We start from the raw sequence: 7164 nt of genomic DNA, 5'->3' as shown, positions 1-7164 counted from the left end.
AGAGGACTGACACCCTTACTTTCTATGATTTGAACCTCTCCTGTGAGTCCAGTGTTAGATTCCGATGCTTCACTTCAGGTTTACTGTATACCTTGGAAATTCTTATTGACGATGGAACACAGAAATTGCAACGGAATGAATTTCAAAAGGCACAACGCCTACTTAAGTACAAGAGGACTGATACTCTAATTTTCTATGATTTGTTCCCCTTCTGTGAGTCCAGTTTTAGATTCCGATTCTTCACTTCAGGTTTACTGTATACCTTGGAACTTCTTATTGCCGATGAAACACAGAAATGGCATCGGATTTAAATTCAAAAGGCACAATACCGACTTAAGTACAAGAGGACTGACTCTCTAACTTTCTATGATTTGAAACTCTCCAGTGAGTCCAGTTTTAGATTCCGATGCTTCACTTCAGGTTTACTGTATCCCTTGGACCTTCTTATTGACTATGAAACACAGAAATTGCATCCGAATTTAATACAAAAGGCACAATGCCGACTTAAGTACAAGAGGACTGACACTCAAACTTTCTATGATTTGAACCTCTCCTGTGAGTCCAGTTTTAGATTCCGATGCTACACTTCAGGTTTACTGTATCCCTGGGACCTTCTTATTGACGATAAAACACAGATATTGCATCCGAATTTAATACAAAATTCACAATGCCGACTTAAGTACAAGAGGACGGACACTCTAACTTTCTATGATTTGAACCTCTCCTGTGAGTCCAGTTTAAGATTCCGATGCTACACTTCAGGTTTATTGTATACCTTGGAATTTCTTATTGACGATGAAACACGGAAATTGCATCGGAATTAAATTCAAAAGGCACAATGCCGACTTAAGTACAAGAGGACTGACACTCTAACTTTCTATGATTTGAACCTCTTCTGTGAGTCCAGTCTTAGATTCCGATGCTTCTCTTCAGGTTTACTGTATACCTTGGAGCTTCTTATTGGCGATGAAACTCAGAAATTCCATCAGAATTAAATTCAAAAGGCACAATGCCGACTTAAGTACAAGAGGACTGACACTCTAACTTTCTATGATTTGAACCTCTTCTGTGAGTCCAGTCTTAGATTCCGATGTTTCTCTTCAGGTTTACTGTATCCCTTGGACCATCTTATTGACGATGAAGCACAGAAATTGCATCCGAATTTAATACAAAAGGCACAATGCCGACTTAAGTACAAGGGGACTGACACTCTTACATTCTATGATTTGAACATCTCCTGTGTGTCCAGTGTTAGATTCCGATGCTTCACTTCAGGTTTACTGTATACCTTGGAAATTCTTATTGACGATGAAACACAGAAATTGCATCCGAAATTAATACAAAAGGCACAATGCCGACTTGAGTACAACGGGACTGACACTCTCACTTTCTATGATTAGAAACTCTCCTGTGAGTCCAGTTTTAGATTCCAATGCTTCTCTTCAGGTTTACTTGGAACTTCTTATTGACGATGAAACACAGATATTGCTACGGAATTAAATTTAAATGGCACAATGCCGACTTAAGTACAAGAGGACTGACACTCTAAGTTTCTATGATTTGAACCTCCCCTCTGTGTCCAGTTTTAGATTCCGATGCTTTACTTCAGGTTTACTGTATACCTTGGAACTTGGTATTGACGATGAAACACAGAAATTGCATCGGAATTAAATTCAAAAGGCACAATGCCGACTTAAGTACAAGCGGACTGACACTCTAACTTTCTATGATTTGAACCACTCCTGTGAGTCCAGTTTTAGATTCTGATGCCTGACTTCAGGTTTACTGTATCCCTTGGCCCTTCTTATTGACGATGAAACACAGAAATAGCATCCGAATTTAATACAAAAGGAACAATGCCGACATAAGTACAAGAGGACTGACACTCTAATTTTCTATGATTTGAACCTCTCCTGTGAGTCCAGTTTTAGATTCCGATGCTTCACTTCAGGTTTACTGTATACCTTGGAACTTCTTATTGACGATGGAAGACAGAAATTGCATCGGAATGAAATTCAAAAGGCACATTGCCGACTTAAGTACAAGAGGACTGACACTCTAACTTTCTATGATTTGAACCTCTCCTGTGAGTCCAGTTTTAGATTCTGATGCTTTACTTCAGGTTTACTGTATACCTTGGAACTTCTTATTGACGATGAAACACAGAAATTGCATCGGAATTAAATTCAAAAGGCACAATGCCGACTTAAGTACAAAAGGACTGACACTCTAACTTTCTATGATTTGAACCTCTCCTGTGTGTCCAGTTTTAGATTCCGATGCTTCACTTCAGGTTTACTGTATCCCTTGGACCTTCTTATTGACGATGAAACACAGATATTGTATCCGAATTTAATACAAAAGGCACAATGCCGACTTAAGAACAAGAGGACTGACACTCTAACTTTCTATGATTTGAACCTCTCCTGTGAGTCCAGTTTTAGATTCCGATGCTTCACTTCAGGTTTACTGTATACCGTGGAACTTCTTATTGACGATGGAACACAGAAATTGCATCGAAATTAAATGAAAAAGGCACAATGCCGACTTAAGTATAAGAGTACTGACACTCTAACTTTCTATGAATTGCACCTCCCTTGTGAGTCCAGTTTTAGATTCCGATACTTCACTTCAGGTTTACTGTATACCTTGGAGCTTCTTATTGGCGATGAAACACAGAAATTCCATCAGAATTAAATACAAAAGGCACAATGCCGACTTAAGTACAAGAGGACTGACACTCTAACTTTCTATGATTTGAACCTCTTCTGTGAAACCAGTCTTAGATTCCGATGCTTCTCTTAAGGTTTACTGTATCCCTTGGAGCTTCTTATTGACGATGAAGCACAGAAATTGCATCCGAATTTAATACAAAAGGCACAATGCCGACTTAAGTACAAGAGGACTGACACTCTAACTTTCTATGATTTGAACCTCTCCTGTGACTCCAGTTTTAGATTCCGATGCTTCACTTCAGGTTTACTGTATTCCTTGGACCTACTTATTGTCGATGAAACACAGAAATTGCATCCGAATTTAATACAAAAGGCACAATGCCGACTTAATTACAAGAGGACTGACACTCTAACTTTCTATGATTTGAAGCTCTCCTGTGAGTCCAGTTTTGGATTCCGATGCTTCACTTCAGGTTTACTGTATCCCTTGGACCTTCTTATTGACGATGAAACACAGAAATTGCATCGGAATTAAATTCAAAAGCCACAATGCCGACTTAAGTACAAGAGGACTGACACTCTTACTTTCTATGATTTGAACCTCTCCTGTGAGTCCAGTGTTAGATTCCGATGCTTCACTTCAGGTTTACTGTATACCTTGGAAATTCTTATTGACGATGAAACACAGAAATTGCATACGAAATTAATACAAAAGGCACAATGCCGACTTGTGTACAACGGGACTGACACTCTCACTTTCTATGATTAGAAACTCTCCTGTGAGTGAAGTTTTAGATTCCAATGCATCTCTTCAGGTTTACTTGGAACTTCTTATAGACGATGAAACACAGAAATTGCTTCGGAATTAAATTCAAAAGGCACAATGCCGACCTAAGTACAAGAGGACTGACACTCTAACTTTCTCTGATTTGAACCACTGCTGTGAGTCCAGTTTTAGATTCTGATGCTTGACTTCAGGTTTACTGTATCCCTTGGACCTTCTTATTGACGATGAAACACAGAAATAGCATCCGAATTTAATACAAAAGGAACAATGCCGACTTAAGTACAAGAGGACTGACACTCTAAATCTCTATGATTTGAACCTCTCCTGTGAGTCCAGTTTTAGATACCGATGCTTCACTTCAGGTTTACTGTATCCCTTGGACCTTCTTATTGACGACGAAACACAGATATTGCATCCGAATTTAATACAAAAGGCACAATGCCGGCTTAAGAACAAGAGGACTGACACTCTAACTTTCTATGATTTGAACCACTCCTGTGAGTCCAGTTTTAGATTCCGATGCTTCACTTCAGGTTTACTGTATACCTTGGAACTTCTTATTGACGATGAAACACAGAAATTGCATCGGAATTAAATGCAAAAGGCACAATACCGACTTAAGTACATGAGGACTGACTCTCTAACTTTCTATGATTTGAAACTCTCCTGTGAGTCCTGTTTTAGACTCCGATGCTCCCCATCAGGTTTAATGTATCCCTTGGACCTTCTTCTTGACGATGAAACACAGAAATTGCATCCGAATTTAATACAAAAGGCACAATGCCGTCTTAAGTACAAGAGGACTGACACTCTCAATTTCTATGATTTGAACCTCTCCTGTGAGTCCAGTTTTAGATTCCGATGCTTCACTTCAGGTTTACTGTATCCCTTGGACCTTCTTATTGACGACGAAACACAGATATTGCATCCGAATTTAATACAAAAGGCACAATGCCGACTTAAGAACAAGAGGACTGACACTCTAACTTTCTATGAGTTGAACCTCTCCTGTGAGTCCAGTTTTAGATTCCGATGCTTCATTTCAGGTTTACTGTATACCATGGAACTTCTTATTGACGATGGAACACAGAATTTGCATCGAAATTAAATGAAAAAGGCACAGTGCCGACTTAAGTATAAGAGTACTGACACTCTAACTTTCTATGAATTGCACCTCCCTTGTGAGTCCAGTTTTAGATTCCGATGCTTCACATCAGGTTTACTGTATACCTTGGAACTTCTTATTGACGATGAAACACGGAAATTGCATCGGAATTAAAATCAAAAGGCACAATGCCGAATTAAGTACAAGAGAACTGACACTCTAACTTTCTATGATTTGAACCTCTCCTGTGAGTTCAGTTTTAGATTCCGATTCTTCACTTCAGGTTTACTGTATACCTTAGAAATACTTATTGACGATGAAACACAGAAATTGCATCCGAAATTAATACAAAAGGCACAATGCCGACTTGAGTACAACGGGACTGACAATCTCACTTCCTATGATTAGAAACTCTCCTGTGAGTCCAGTTTTAGATTCCAATGCTTCTCTTCAGGTTTACTTGGAACTTCTTATTGCCGATGAAACACAGAAATTGCATCGGAATTAAAATCAAAACCCACAATGCCGACTTAAGTACAAGAGAACTGACACTCTAAGTTTCTATGATTTGAACCTCTCCTCTGAGTCCAGTTTTTGATTCCGATGCGTTACTTCAGGTTTACTGTATACCTTGGAACTTGGTATTGACGATGAAACACAGAAATTGCATCGGAATGAAATTCAAAAGGCACAATGCCGACTTAAGTACAAGAGGACTGACATCCTAACTTTCTATGATTTGAACCTCTCCCGTGAGTCCAGTTTTAGATTCTGATGCTTCACTTCAGGTTTACTGTATCCCTTGGACGTTCTTATTGACGATGAAACACAGAAATAGCATCCGAATTTAATACAAAAGGAGCAATGCCGACTTAAGTACAAGAGGACTGACACTCTAACTTTCTATGATTTGAACCTCTCCTGTGAGTCCAGTTTTAGATTCCGATGCTTCACTTCAGGTTTACTGTATACCGTGGAACTTCTTATTGACGATGTAACACAGACATTGCATCGGAATTAAATTCAAAAGGCACAATGCCGACTTAAGTACAAGAGGACTGACACTCTAACTTTCTATGATTTGATTCCCTCCTGTGAGTCCAGTTTTAGATTACGATGCTTCACTTCAGGTTTACTGTATACCTTGGAACTTCTTATTGACGATGGAAGACAGAAATTGCATCGGAATGAAATTCAAAAGGCACAATGCCGACTTACGTACAAGAGGACTGACACTCTAACTTTCTATGATTTGATTACCTCCTGTGAGTCCAGTTTTAGATTCCGATGCTTCACTTCAGGTTTACTGTATACCGTGGAACTTCTTATTGACGATGGAACACAGAAATTGCATCGGAATTAAATGAAAAAGGCACAGTGCCGACTTAAGTATAAGAGTACTGACACTCTAACTTTCTATGAATTGCACCTCCCTTGTGAGTCCAGTTTTAGATTCCGATGCTTCACTTCAGGTTTACTGTATACCTTGGAGCTTCTTATTGGCGATGAAACACAGAAATTCCATCAGAATTAAATTCAAAAGGCACAATGCCGAGTTAAGTACAAGAGGACTGACACTCTAACTTTCTATGATTTGAACCTCTTCTGTGAAACCAGTCTTAGATTCCGATGCTTCTCTTAAGGTTTACTGTATCCCTTGGAGCTTCTTATTGACGATGAAGCACAGAAATTGCATCCGAATTTAATACAAAAGGCACAATGCCGACTTAAGTACAAGAGGACTGACACTCTAACTTTCTATGATTTGAACCTCTGCTGTGACTCCAGTTTTAGATTCCGATGCTTCACTTCAGGTTTACTGTATCCCTTGGACCTACTTATTGTCGATGAAACACAGAAATTGCATCCGAATTTAATACAAAAGGCACAATGCCGACTTAATTACAAGAGGACTGACACTCTAACTTTCTATGATTTGAAGCTCTCCTGTGAGTCCAGTTTTGGATTCCGATGCTTCACTTCAGGTGTACTGTATCCCTTGGACCTTCTTATTGACGATGAAACACAGAAATTGCATCGGAATTAAATTCAAAAGCCACAATGCCGACTTAAGTACAAGAGGACTGACACTTTTACTTTCTATGATTTGAACCTCTCCTGTGAGTCCAGTGTTAGATTCCGATGCTTCACTTCAGGTTTACTGTATACCTTGGAAATTCTTATTGACGATGAAACACAGAAATTGCATCCGAAATTAATACAAAAGGCACAATGCCGACTTGTGTACATCGGGACTGACACTCTCACTTTCTATGATTTGAAACTCTCCTGTGAGTCCAGTTTTAGATTCCAATGCATCTGTTCAGGTTTACTTGGAACTTCTTATAGACGATGAAACACAGAAATTGCTTCGGAATTAAATTCAAAAGGCACAATGCCGACCTAAGTACAAGAGGACTGACACTCTAACTTTCTATGATTTGAACCACTCCTGTGAGTCCAGTTTTAGATTCTGATGCTTGACTTCAGGTTTACTGCATCCCTTGGACCTTCTTACTGACGATGAAACACAGAAATAGCATCCGAATTTAATACAAAAGGAACAATGCCGACTTAAGTACAAGAGGACTGACACT

This window comes from Schistocerca americana, unplaced genomic scaffold, assembly GCF_021461395.2.
Source record: "Schistocerca americana isolate TAMUIC-IGC-003095 unplaced genomic scaffold, iqSchAmer2.1 HiC_scaffold_44, whole genome shotgun sequence".
NCBI lineage: Eukaryota > Metazoa > Arthropoda > Insecta > Orthoptera > Acrididae > Schistocerca > Schistocerca americana.
This window is presented reverse-complemented; position numbering follows the sequence as displayed.